Here is a 14,916-nt window from a genome sequence, read left to right as displayed (position 1 = left end):
ATACTCAGGGTGGGCAGAGATGAAGAAACAGTAAATACACAGATTAACCAAGAGTAATGTTTATTTTCATAAACATTGGCACTTGAGCAGATCAGCAAAAATCTGACAAGAGGAGAGCTTTATGTGTGCATTTTGGTTATGTACATGGTACTATTTTGATACCAAGAATGAGTATCAAATTTAAATTTCCACTCTAGCGAAGATTTACCAAGCCCCTACTGTAACAGAAATATCAAGAGAATGCAATAAAGATCCTGTCTTCAATAAAAACAATGTGAAAATTGTATCTGTTTCTTAGGCCCATTATTAGCCACTATTATGAATATCACTCCCAGATATTATGTACAATAAGATAACTGAAGAGTTAAAGGTTTTACTAGAGCCTTCAATAAATAAATATTCCTAGAGAAGAAAGTCATTCCTATTAAAGAGAAGGCATTGTGATTTAATATAATGAAGTGTATATTAAGAACAATGCATTTCTGATAAAATAATGGCTAGAACTCAGTCAATAAAATAAGTCAGATTGCTGCAAAAGTTAAAATATCGTAATTCACAATTCTAAGACACACTGTTTTTCTTCCTTTGTGATCTCTAAAATCGAAAGGCATCTTACAACCTATAGATGAAACTGGGTAAATAGAATAACATAAAAAGTATCATTGTTTCTTCCCTGGGGTTGTTTGGCTTTCTTTTAGGAGGAGGTTTCTTTGATTTGTGAGTGTGTGTGTGTGTGTGTGTGTGTGTGTGCGTGCACGCGTGCACGCGCGTGTGCACATGTGTGCTTAGTTTTTAAGAACTTGTTTATGGGCCTTCCATTTCTGATATTAATGATTGTATGAGCCTAGAATTTAGATGGTGCAAAACTCTGACCTTTATTTTTATTCATCATTCTGACCATCAGTAAGCATTGCGAACAATGAAGCAGAAATGATGTCTGAAAATGGTGATGTGCAACCTGAGCCTTCTCTGTAGAAAACTGGACCATATTTGCCTGTGTTTGAATCTTACATCTTGCACTTATCTGGCTATGTAATCTGGGACAGATTACTTAAGCCTCTCTGGGCCTCAGTTTCCTCAAGTGCTGAACAATGGTATCTACGTCATATCATTATGGGGATTAAGCTGATTTAATACAAGTAAAGCACTTAGAATAATGCGGGACACACACTAAACACTCAGCTTTTATCAGTTGCCACTGTACCTCGCTTCCTTGGTAATCTCTCTAGGCCCATGTGTTTAACTCTGTTCCTTAATTGGGACAGCTCCCAAAACTATATATTCTTTCCTCTGAATTCCAGATGTCTATATCCAATTATCTACTCCACTAGAATATGTAATGATATCTCAAAATTAACAGTCTATAGAAGAACTCTCAATTTTTTGACCATTAAACTTTTCCTTCTCCAATTTTCCTGATCGCCACGAATGGCCCTTCCTAATCCTTAAGCCACCCTCTTGGCCTATCACACCCCATATCCAAGCTATCAGCAAATCCTATCAGTTCTACCTTCAAAATATATCCAGATTTGACCATTTCTCATGACCTACCCTGCATTTTCTCTGGTGTGAACAATTAACTCTTTCTTGAAAAACTAAAGTAACTTCCTATTGATTTCTTAGCTTCCTTCCACCTTGCTTCCTAGATTATTTTATCTAGAGTGGTCCCTTTAAATTGTGACCCATTATCATGTTATTCTGTTGCTCAGGACCTTGGTGATCATTTTCCATTTCACTCATTGCAAAGTTTAAGTCCTTGCACGGCCTATCAGGTAGGGCTCGATCTAGCCACACGCTACCCTTTGCATCTCTTTTTTCCCCTCTTTATTCCAGCCACTTCAGTGTCTTCAAAAGGCTAACATACCATACTGCTTTTGCTACTTTGTCTTTCTACAAATGTTAGGAAGGCTTGCCTCTTTCTCTCCCTCAGGTCTCTCAATCATTTCAGCCATCCTTCCCTGACCACCATGTGGAAACAACATCTATTTCTCTCTTCAGAGTACACTCTGCTATACTTCACTTTACATTTCTTCCTTGCACTTATCACCATCTGATATATTATTATCTATTTATTTCTTTCTCCTTGAGATCAAGGACTTTCTGTTCAGTCTGTATCCCTAGGGCCTAGAACAGTTTTTGGCACATAATAGGAGCTCGGTAAACAATGAATAAATGAATAAAATAATGAATGTGTCACTGTCTAAGGATGACTTTGCTGGAACCCTCATTTGAATGACTGCATTTCCCACTGCAAATGGGATTTGCATTTTTTTTATGGGTCTGTAAGAGATTTAAAGATTGGTTTTAAAAAGTCGTGCTTTTTTTTTTCCCCCTCTATCATATTTTCCTCCTGAGATTTGGATACTGTTTCTCTTACTCACTTGTTCAGAGCCAATCAATGTCACCCCTTCGTCTGCCAAAGTGGTTGCTGAGTGATGATGAGGCATTTCATCCCTTCGGGAGCTTAAAGTGCCTCCTGTGCAGCATGTACAGTTGCTGCTGGCTGTGAGTGAAAATCTAAGGAAATCTCCTACTAGAGAGCATAGACAAGCAACACTCAGGCTCTGGGTCAGCACAGAGGGCCTTTCAAGTCTTCCTTTCAATACTTGTGTGAATTTTCAGTGCTCATGAAAGCAAAGTACCCCAGAGAGCTTCCTGGAGTCTAGTGAAGGATCCCCACAGAGCTTCCACCACAACTCTGCAGAGACAGATCGAGGGCTCTCTGATGACAAAGCTCATCGTATACTTTTATAACTTAATTTCTGATAAAATATTTGAACCAAAAGAAAAATCCCTTCTGGGTTTTATTGTTGGAACTGGCACAGAAAAGAACTCAGCTTTTTCTCTTTAAGGTGACTTTTCTTTTCATGCTGTAGAACCCTATATAGTGATTGCCTAGCAATGTGGTGGTCTTGGTCTGCTCAGGCTACCATGACATAACACCAAAGACCGGGTGATATAAACAAGAGAAGTTTATTTCTCATAGTTCTTGGAGCTGGGAGGTCTAAGATCAAAGTGTTCACAGATTCAGATTCTGGTGCGAGCCCACTTCCTGGCTTATAGATAGCCACCTTCTGGCTCTGTGCTCATATGGCCTTTTCTTGGTGCATGTCCATGAAGAGAGAAAAAGATCTGTTTTCCTATTCTTGTAAACCCACTGATCTCACTATGAACATCCATACTTAGGACCAAATCTAAAACTAATTACCTTTCAAAGTCTCTACCTCCAAATACCATCACCTTGGGGGTTAGGTTTTCAATATAAGAATTTGGGGGCGGGGGAGTATACACAGATGTTCAATCCATATGTTGTTAGAAGCTTTCAATTCAGAGTGATCTGGATTCAGATCTTGGCTGAAATAGTTCCTGCGTGCATTCAGGCAAGTTACTCAACTTTTCTAAGCTTCAGTCTTTAAAATATGTTAAAGGGACAGCTACTTCACTGAAGCCCTATTGGTAAAGTACTGAGCAAATCCTCACCATATAGCACATATTTAGATGATAGATGTCATTTTTTATCTTTTAAATGCCTCCCTTTGCCTTATGTAATCACTTAAAATATTCAGGAAAGTATTCTACTTATAATGAAATATGGCACAATTTTTATTTCTGATTTATAATGTTTAAAATATAAAATGCATTATCCCCTAAATGTAAAATGGTTTTATAGGTTCCTATGTTCTTATTTTAAGGTTCAAATTTTTAAATTATGTAGGAAATTTATCACGTATTATTTTATAAACATAAAAATAAAGTATTAGATTATAAAAATTCTATTTGGTACTCATACATAAATACTATAGATGAATTTCATCAATTTAATATGAAAGTAAAAAGTGAACATGTCAGACAAATATATATTATTTTTCTCTTATTTATGTAAAGAGCCTAGCTAAGTTTTAGGTATTTGGTTGATGCTTAAAAAATGTTAACTTCCCCTCACCCCAATATCTACACAAAGTTTAACATAACCTATAGAAGTCCACAACAAAATGTTAACATTTTAATTTTATTAAATATTTCTATTTTTAACATTATTAAATTTATCACTTCGTTCATCTGCCTGACTTCTACAATTTCCAGTGCAGACAGTAAGAGCTGTGAGTACCTATATTCTATTATCCAAAGTGGTTCCTTTAAGTTCTTAATCATTGTTGTCACTTTTCTGTTAAAATGTTCACCAGCTGCCAAGATTGTCATTTATTAATTGAGCCAATATTTATTAAGCGTCAGCTGTGTACCAGGCACTGCTCTAGGTGATGGGCATATAGAAGTGAATAAGATAAGGGGCTCTTCCTTGAAGCTGATTAAATTCTAGAGTGGAATGACAAGTAATAAGCAAATAACCGAGAAAATTTCAGATTTCCAGGAGTACCAGAAATAATGAACAAGGGACGTATGTGTTCCTTTAGTTAGCTAGTTAGAGGAGGCCTCCAGAAGTGGTGTCATCTAAGCCAAAGCCTGAAATTTGAACGGAAGCAACCAGCCAGATAAAAAGCCAAGGAAGAGCATCGTGTTGAGAAAGAGATCAAATCCAAGGCCACTGAGACAGATAAGAGTTTAGCATGTTCAAAGACCAGTGAGTATACCAGTAGAGTTGGGAGTATAATAAATAAACTTGGGAGGAGATAGTAAGTAGAGTTAGCAGGGACAAGATCATGTAGTGTTATGTAGTCCAAAGGAGAATGTTTAGATCTTATTCCAAATTCAATCAGAAGCCAAAAAATAAACTCAACAATTGTGTGCTCAATCCTCTGAAGAGGAGAACAAAGTGAGATCTAGGAGCCCTGTTTGACAACTATTTTCATAATCCATGCTAGAGGTATGGGGTTTAAACCTAGGTAGTCATAGTAGAGATTAAGAGAAAGGGAGAAATCAGGTATTCAGTGAGAGCAAATAAAGAAAAAAATGGTGGAGGGGTAAGGTTAGCACACGTTTTGACAAGATGGGGAGTTCTCAAGTTCTGTTTTTGATATATTAAATGATACGTTTATAATATATAAGTAGTAATGTCAAATAGACTGTTGGATATGGGTCAAAGTTAAAGACATACACTTAGGAGCCAATGGTATCTAGGTGACATTTAAATTCATTGGGCCAGGAGGAAAAATAGCTAGCAAAGTGATCAAGTTCTTGAGCACTTAGCATTTAGAGGTCTCCTTTATAAAAGGGAACTAGCAAAGAAGAATGGAGATGGAACACTCAGAAGTAGGAGAAAAACCAAAAGAATGTGCCATTAAATAACAACGATTGCTAGCAATTCCTGTGCCAAATATTGCTTTAACTGAAAAACTAATGTAATCTTCATAATTTCAAGAGGTAGGCCCTTGGCAGGCAAGGAAACCAAGCCACAGTGAATCAACCAGTATGCCCAAGTTTATAGTGCTCATAAGTGGCAGATCTTAAACTCAGATCAAAGGTGTCTATTTGCAAAGGCCATACTCTTAAATAGGACCTGATGTTGGCTTTCTTATTTGCAAACGAAAAGTAACTTTTCATCATCTATAAAAAAAATATGACAAACTTCATTGAGAGACAAAATAAGGTGACAGGAAAGTACCCACTGGATTTGTAACATGGAGATGGGTTGTTTTAGTGGAGATAACTTTTTCAGTGAAACATTGGTAATAGAAGACAGAGATAGGGGTTTACAAGCAAGCAGGAAATAGGAAGTAGAAACCACAGTGTTAGATGGTTCTTGTGCAAACTCCTATTGCAGAACAGAACAAAGAAATGGGGCTGTAGCTAGAGAGGGATTTGGGACTCATGGGAGGTGTGGTGGTTAGATCTTCTGGAAAACAGACCACAAAATGGAAATAGAAGTACAAGAGATTTTTTTTGAGATAATGCCTTTGAAAGTTAGAAGTGGAACAGTAGGGAGGGAAAGCAGATAGATAATGAAATAGGTTTGACACCTGTGAAAGGAGAGGGGCAAGGAAGAAGATTAGATAGGAAGAGATTATGGTGCAGGTCTGAGAAAGTCTCAGCTAGCTCAGTTGGAGAGCTGTGTTAAAAAAATTGCTCATAGAAGAGTCCTTTATGGGGCGGAATGGCCTGGATTTGGGAGATGTGCCATGCCCAGTTATTGGCTAGGGTTATCTGGAAAAAGCCTCACCTGGGCTTAAATGCTGTGGTCGACCCAATGGTGGTGCAACTGGATGCTCTCAACTGAGCTCCTTGCAGTTGATCAGCAAGACCTTTCTTAAAAGGCAGACCTGAATAAACCTCTATGGCCATCACAGAAGGGTTGCTTGTTTTGCATTTTGGCTTTTTAATGTTTGTGTGTTGATGGGAATCAAGATATAACATAGATAGCCAATTACTTAAAATTTAGCTTAGGACTTAAGTCCCATTGTGATCCAGGATTCCCACTTCTGGGTAGTTACCTAAAATAATTGATATAAGGATCTCCACAAGATATTTGCACTCCTGTCTTCACTGCTGCATTATTCAAAATAGTCAAGATGTGATAACAATGTAAATGTCTATCAACAGAATAATGGATAAAGAAAATGTAGTGTATTCATAAAATGGAACATTATTCAGCCTTAAAGAAGGAAATCTTGCCATATGGGACAACATACATATTAAGCTTTGAGGTCTATGGCCATGCCACCCTGAATAAGCCTGATCCCATCTGATCTCGGAAGCTAAGCAGGGTCGGGCCTGGTTAGTGCTTGGATGAGAGAACACCTAGGAAGACCAGGTGCTGTAGGTATAAAAAATAAAAAATAAATTATTACAAAATGACGAAGTCCTTGCAATCTGTGAGGTCAACTGAGGGTTGCCTCGCCTAAATATAAAAAATAAATACATACGCTTTGAGGACATTATGCTAAGTGAAATGAGCCCATCAAAGAAGGGCAAATACTTCATGATCCCACTTATAAGAGGAATACTAAATAATCAAACTCATAGAAGCAGGGAGTAGAATGGTGGTTGCCAGGGGCTGGTGTGAGGGGGAAATAGCAAGTTGCTATTCAAAGGGTATAAAGTGTCAGTTATGCAAAATACATACATTCTGGAGATCTGTACAGCAGAGTACCTATAGTTAACAATATTGTATTGTACACTTAAATTTTTTGCTTAAAATATGGATTCTCTTGAGCAAAAAAAGTGAGGGTCTTTAAATCAGGGTGCCTCCGCTCGAGGCAAACTAAATGCATGTGACCTAATATATGCTGTGAGAAAATTCTGAAGAGCATGCCTACGAACTTAACTCTGTCAGATCGCAAACTTCAGGCTAAATCACGAGATCAAATACTAACTTGATGTTCCTTGTGAATATTTAATTTTACCTAAGCAGTTCAAAACACTTAGTAAATAAGTAAAAGTCATTACCACTTTTTCTTCACTGTGTCCATGAAATGGTGATATAAAGAATGCAAATGAAGAGCTTGAGTTATAAGACACCAAGGCAAATTACGTAAGAGTTCATTGAACTCAGCGATCGTTTAATAAACCTAGAAACCCTTTTGGGTACTGAAATGATGATAAAGCTGTCATCAAACATGAGTCAAAAGTATTGAGAAATTAACTGTGCAAAACCCTAGTCTCGTAGCCTGCTTCATTGGCTACAAGGTCAACTGCATAGGTTGCAAAAAAGTTAGCGGTTCGTGTTGTGTATATTTTTACTCAGCTAAAATAATGCCTTGGATTGATTGAAGTTATGAAATACACATACGAATTTACAAACTCTCATAGATTACCAAAAGACAGACAAGATTTGTCTATACTAGATCAAAATATATACATATTTTAAAGTCAATATAGCACTTGTAAAACAATAATATGTTCTTCCTCAGAGATAATGGGTTTCCCATTAGAAGTAGAATCATTCCTGAGATATCAATTGCTTGGGGACTCTTCATGAAAATTATTCTAGTAATCTGAGGCAGCACTAAGGCAATAATATAGCAGGCACAAAAATATTCACAGCTACTTTCTGTTCCCTGGGAATTTAGATGGCTAATCCCACATGGTTAATAGTACTTGTTATGTATGCTAGAGAATGATTCCAAAACAATAGAAATCACCAGGGAATAGTAAGAGGGAGCTAAAAAATGAGGGGAACCTTGATTTTCTGCTGCTGGCAATTTTGGCCAGTGATCACCAATACTATCCTTCAAACCGACTTACATGCTACTTTTGTTCAAGAACCTGGCTATGGAAGAATTTTGTTTGTTCCACTACTTGTTTTATCACAACACAATAATGTTCTCAATACAGAGATTGACTACTTACTCTCTGTGGGGCTACATGGGTTATTCAGCTACTACAAGGTTATCTGGGAATTATCAGGAGTAGTTTTAGTGAGAAAAGAGTAAGGATGAAAAACTCGTGAGTGTCATGCCTGCAGGTACAAAATTGCTGCCTCCGTGCCCCTGAGAGAAAAATGACATTACACATGGCAGGAACAGCAATGTGTTCCTCTTACTATCTCGTATTTGTGAAAGGATTTCCTTCCAGAAAATACAGGGCATTGGGCATTATGTCATGTCAGGAGCTAAGCAAAGCCACGAGTGCTTCATTTTCATGAGGACCCATAGAGTGAGACAAAATAGGTCTCAGACTCATAACTTAGGAACCATAGCTCTGAGAGCAAAACTGATTTTGTGCACTGAGGCAATGGGATTAAATTAATGCCACAAACTCTTCTCTTTGTGAAAGGTAAACTTCTCCTGGCTGAAGAGAACAGCAATAATTATTCAAAATTCCTGAAGTAGGCCAACCATTTGTCCAGAGGGCAAAGAAATCCTGCTTGACTGGCTTCCACTCGAAACCAGTGTCAAGTTCCTAACCTTATGAACTCCCTAGAACAATATTAGGTGGAAAAGGAGGAGCTGTTCTCTTAGCTTCTCTCTCACTCTCTCTCTCTCTTTCTCTCTCTCCTCTCCCCTCCCTCCCTCCCTCCCTCCCTCCCTCCCTCCCTCCCTCCCTCCCTCTCTCCCTTTCTCTTTCTCTCCTCTCCCCCCAAATTAGAGCAATTAGAGCAGGCCGATGTGTGGTTATGTTTGTATTGGCATCCACAGGTTATCTCTCAGAGGGAATTGTTACATTTGATTATGGACTTCCATCCTTTATAAATTGGATGATATTTTTCTTAGTTTCCCTTTCTTAAAAACAATAGTGTTCATTAAGGGAATTCTGTCTTTCCTTGATGTGGGTGGTGTTAGTAGGTGAGCGCGTATGTTAGTATAGATATGCTCTAATAGTTTAAAAAGATATTTTTGTGTTGTTAGTGATCGGCTGCTTTTTTTCTCTGAGTGATTTCTGACAGGAACTAGTGACAGTTGGTTCCAGAACTGGAGGAAAGTGAGGCATGAGACCTGACTATGTAAAGTACTGGCTCTTAAAACATGGGATGTCACAGATGTCTTTAAAATTTTGATGAAAAAATCACTAGGAAGGTATACTTGAGAGGAAAAAAAAATGTTTATATGCTCACAAAAAATTTGATATAGAATCTCAGTAATTTCAAAACCCCCCTAACAGTTACAATAGACCCTCACCCCAAAGTGTGTGAATATCAGATAGGTCCTAAATAATGACAAGGTGGAAATTTCTACCTCTACCACCCCTCAACCTATGGGTGAAGTCCTTAGGTCTTCCTAGTCAGCCCCATTGCTCTGAGCTCTGCTATCAGTAGCAATGACTAGATTTTTCATAAGTCCTGGTTATGAAGCAAATGCTCTACCCTATCTTCCTCTAAAAGCTGAGTTCTTAAAACTTCAACCACAGACAATGCATTGCAAAACTCAATTGGAGCACTCTGGAATTCACTTATGAGAAGATGCACATGATTTCAAAACTGGCTCTAGTTGGGTGGTTTTGCAGTTGCCTATGTGAAATGATCTGTCAATTTTAGCTCTGATCTTAGGAAACACATAACCATGTCTCGATACATTCTTCATAATAAGCAGCTTGGATAATACTCCTTCTCCTGCATTCAAAGATTAAAAGTATCTGGAGAAAGAGTTAACCTCTTTCTTGAGACATTTCCTCCAGGGCAGGCCGAAGGTATATTGGGAAAGGTGAAGAAAAAAAGCTTATCATTTTTCTAACCATAGTATCTTGAGCTGTCAATTCAGCAGCTTTCACAAGAACTAAACCTACTTAAAAAAAAAAAAAAAAAAAAAAGGAGCTTGAAAGTGTTGTACCATTAGCTATTCTGATTCTAGTCCATGACAGGAAGCAAAGGTTCTTATTATACCATGTTCTATTTTTGATCTAATCGTATCAATAGCCTGAAGTCTCAGCATGGTAATGGTGGGGAAATTCTTTGATGATAATTGGAAACTGCACTGCCGTGCCCCTTAAGTTATAAAATCTGACTGTCACTAGGAGTGTCATTTGGGCTATAAAGATCCAGGGATAAGAAAAATGGGCATCTGAAGTCTATGTGGAGGGTACAGTAGCAAGTCAGAGCCTCTTGTGAAAGTTCTCCCATTGGTTAGGTTGGGATATTGAAGGAAGAAGGTGTGTGTCCCTACTTTGATATTTTAGAGCCTGGAGACAACTCAGCAGGTAGACCTAGAAGGACTACCTTTGCTTTTCATGCAAAGCAAAAAATTGACAACACAACATGGGAAGAAAAGTCATACTACACAGCAGTTATTGACAACAGTTAAGTATAACACGAGGCGTTAAAACCTGGTACCTCCTTGTCATGATAAAGATTGTAGCAAGAACAGGAAATGGCACAGCACAAATCCGTTTTCATGATAATGATCTCATAAGTGCAAAGAGCATAGGAAATGGAACAAATGAAACCCATTCCATTACCACCTTCAAACGGTAAACTTCGTGTCCTAGTCACATGCCCTACTTGTGGCCCCGATGAAAAGCACAAAGGAAATCAAAAGGCTATGATACTGGGGAGAAAAAGAGCCCCCACTTATTGATGTGCATGTGTGTGTGCATGTGCGTGCATGTGTCTTTCCTCCTTTGACCAGAGAATTCCTTACAGCCGATTCCCTAACTTTGACCTGAATAAAGCAGGTCAGACACAGGAGGAACAGAGGAACCTAAAAACCAAGGACTCATCTGGGAATACTCAGTCTCCTCACCATCCTTTATCAGGATAAGGAAACCCTGACATTCCCCAAAGAGAAGCAGTAAACAAAGAAGATGACTGAATGCCTTTCTTCCTTCTAACCCTCATAGCTTCTCGGCCTATTGAGGAAAATGAAGCTTCTGTCTCATGGTGTGTTCTCTCTCCCCTATCTAAAGAGGCTGTAACTTGATTAGGGCTCACCTAGAAGTACAAAGGAAGGTCTCAGGAACACAAGGAAGCCAGAACTTGAGGTCAGTCAGGCTAGGTCAGAGTTGGTGCTGCCATCCATTTCTCTTTGACCTGGCCATGTCTTACAAGAGGATCTATTTCCCTTAGGAAACTCTTTAATACTATATGAAATTAATAATACATCATCTCACCCCAGGATGACTACTTTACATATGAGGGGGAGTAGTGGGGAAAGATGGCTGAGTTTGCCAAATAAATACTGGAGAAGATGCAAGCCAAATTGCCTGGAGTACTATGCCCACACTGTGTCTCCACCAAATGTCACTCACTGTGCTCAGCTGGCTAGTAACTCCTTACATGGCATCCAGTAACTGCACTATATGTTTTCTTCTACTGGGGATTTGTCCAGGCAAGGAAGCCTGAAAATACTTACATTTCAGACATCCTGGGTGTCCATCCCTACCAGATGATATTCCAATGACCAAATGGCCCTGGCTGGTTAATGAGGAATGTAAGAGTATTTCTTGCCCTGGCTATATGTCATTTGTTAAGTAATGCTGGGAGATTCCCAGGAGATTTCACATGTTATGATAGCGATTGGTGACCTCTCTATCAGATGCCATGCTAAAAGTTTTCTGTAGGGCACATCAGTTCCTCAGGATTATAGTTTAATTCCCAAGACAGATTACATTGAAATTATATTTTTGAAGAAAAGAATGAAGCCCTAAGTTTCAAATGTTCTGAAAGTAGGTTATGAGCACTAAAAAATCATCATTTGAAGACAGTCCTACAGGAGAAAAAGACTATGTTGAAAACTGGTTAAGTAGTTTCTAATCACTATTACCTTCCCAGGAGGTTTCAACTGATTGTACATGATTGTGATGAATCACTGCAATGGGTCTGTTTACTTTATTTTTAAAAAAAATTCTATAATCCTCCTTTCTAAAAAATGATGTGATTTGGGATAACTAGAATCTAGATTATGTTGTTATATATATCCGCGTCCTCCAACCTTTGTCCCAGTTTTATCCTTGTATTTTTCATTCCCAAATGACCATCTTATATGTATACATACCTTTACAGTGTAACTATTTCTTTTCATTTTTTTCACTATTTTATGGGAGATATCATGGTTGTTTAGAGAGAGAAGTAAAATGAGAGTGAGATGAGGAGGTAAATCTTACCATGTAGCCGAGAGGTGAACCGTTCACATTTCTGAGCCTTGGTTCTCTCATTTGTAACGTGAAGACATTGGTCTAGTTGATGTTGGAGGTTGCCTCTAATTCTAAAATCTAAGAGACATTGAGTTTCTATAAAATGTAAACTTGTGACATATACATTTGTTGATGAACATCACATTCAATGTGTTTTTTTTGTTTGTTTGTTTATTTGTTTTTTTGGGAGGGCATTATCTTTTTTCACGAGTATTAAAGCCTACATCTCCTATTTTTGCCTGTAGTTCTTTATCTTTACAGATGAGAGGTACTTTCTTCTCTTTGGTGTCTATTTGCTCAGTGTCTATTTTTAAGGAATAAAGACGTAAGAATAGGAAAGAAAATTGTGGAATGAATTTTACAGAAAGTTTGCAAAGCACAGATGGATCTATGGTAAAAAAGAGAGGAAGAAAAGTAGTTTAGTTAGGATGCTGCAGGTATAATCTCCAAAGTAAGGGAATTATATTTTAAGAACTAAAACTGAATGAATGAAGAGATAAGAGTCTGTATATGTGAAATTCTGACCTATATTTGCAAAGGAGACATAACTTCTGATAAGCAATTGTACACCAGTCTTATTTTAAAAAGTAAACCATTCTCTGGACACATAATTAGAAATGTTAGAAATACTTTTTTCAATTCAGAAGCATGAGCCAGATCCAGCTTCCTTACTATGTATAATGCCACCTGTAGATACTCCTGAAATACTCCTAACTAGAGCTGCCCAGCTGGCAGGGCTGCCCTGTTCTCCAAGATCCCCTCTACTCCAGTACTCTCTTGGGTAACCCATGCCTGTTTCACAGGCTTTCACACTGTGGAATCGGAGATAAGAATTGTCTCAGACTTGCACAGACAATAAATACTGACCACAGAAAGGTGCCATTTCCCATCCCAGAAGTGGTATCAACCGAAAAGGGAACTTTCTTTGATCTTATCCAGGGACTTAGGCCATTTTAAATTACTCCACTTTGGCATCCTATTTCCTAACTTGACAGTCATCTTGGTTGGTTGTTTATTTGAACACTTGAGTTTACCTTATTTAAAATTATTTCCCATCTAGAAAAATTCAACCAGGGACTCAAAGTACTCTAAGAATATAGAGAATTGCTTCGTGTGCAAAGACAAACCAGTGGCAAGATGTCATCTCTATTAGTAACTTGCGACTAGCATTTCTCTCTGTGAATCAAGTGATATCTTCTTATAAGACTTTAGATTTGTGATTTTATCCTGTTGGGTTCCAGTGCCGAGATGCCTTTGGCTTCACTAATAAACTGCTAATCAAGCAGATTTGATTTTGTTACCAAAAACTGGAAAGACTATGGAAAAAGTAAACCAAACACTATAGCCTATAACACTACTATCAAGTACAGAAATAACTAAAATAATACAAAAGAATATCCAAAAACAGTTATCCCAAAGACTGTATTTTCACTGTCCCACTTGCCAATGCAAAGTATCCTATTTCTACACATCTGGAATTCCTATCAGTCATTTAGAAAGATAGGAGACAGAATAATGTGAATTGTGGTGGTGATTAGAGCACTGTAGACAAATAGAAGGTTAGTATTTGGCATCTCAGCTATGAATCGATGTGCCAGTCATAGATTAACATAGATTTTATTCATGAATCATCCAAATTATGTTTCAGTAAGTGTTTGTTGCTTGCGTCAGTTCATTTGAGCTGTGGGGATACCCCTAAGTTATATGTTAAAGGACAGTATCTACAACTGAGATAATCCAATAAAAGAAATGCCAAATTAAATACATGTGATCATAGTCACATGATTGTACATAATATATCTCTAAACTCATAAACTCATTTTATGCAGACAAAAAGGTGCATTGGTCAAGCTAGAAACAGGTATGCAATGATCTCTCTGAAAAGGTTCCATTTGATTTAACAAAAATGAGAAAGACTTTATGAATAAAGTAGATTTTGAGCTGAGTATTGAGAAAAGATTAGAACTGAATGTAGAAAAGAGTGTGACTAAAGGCCAGGTCTTAGAGAAGCAAATAGGAAAAACAGAACAATAGTTAGGTGTAACAATGGGAATGTTGATAGATGACCTGAAAACCCAATTCAGGTGCTTAAGGGACTTTCAGAAAAGAATTATGTGATCCAGCAATGGAAACCAGTGAGTAGTATTTAGATAAACATATCTGTAGAGAAGAGGGTCTTGAATATGAATGGTGAACCAAGAAGCACTAGCTTACAGTAAAGATAATCAAAACCCAGATGAGAAATGAGCTGAAAACAATACAGAATAGCAAAATATAATACATACGATAAACTCTGACATTATTACGAAGTGGAATTCACTGGGGCCTGATATCTTTGAATTTTCTGAGAATAGGAAAGCCTGGCTCTGTCTACAGTTAACAAAATGAAATATTCTTCCCCTCTTTTTCCTCTTCTCTACACCTTTGGAAATTGATTTTATTCTGATTTCATATAAG

The 14,916-nt window shown here is 37.7% G+C and overlaps 1 pseudogene; it reads left to right on the top strand.

Moving 5' to 3' along the window:
- The first annotated feature begins 6,599 nt into the window (after positions 1-6,599).
- Positions 6,600-6,718, top strand: LOC118614348 (annotated as a pseudogene).
- The last annotated feature ends 8,198 nt before the right edge of the window (positions 6,719-14,916 follow it).

This window comes from Rousettus aegyptiacus, unplaced genomic scaffold (genome assembly GCF_014176215.1).
Source record: "Rousettus aegyptiacus isolate mRouAeg1 unplaced genomic scaffold, mRouAeg1.p scaffold_m13_p_2, whole genome shotgun sequence".
NCBI lineage: Eukaryota > Metazoa > Chordata > Mammalia > Chiroptera > Pteropodidae > Rousettus > Rousettus aegyptiacus.
The sequence above is the reverse complement of the archived record's forward strand: the minus strand, read 5'-3'. Positions and strand labels throughout refer to the sequence as shown.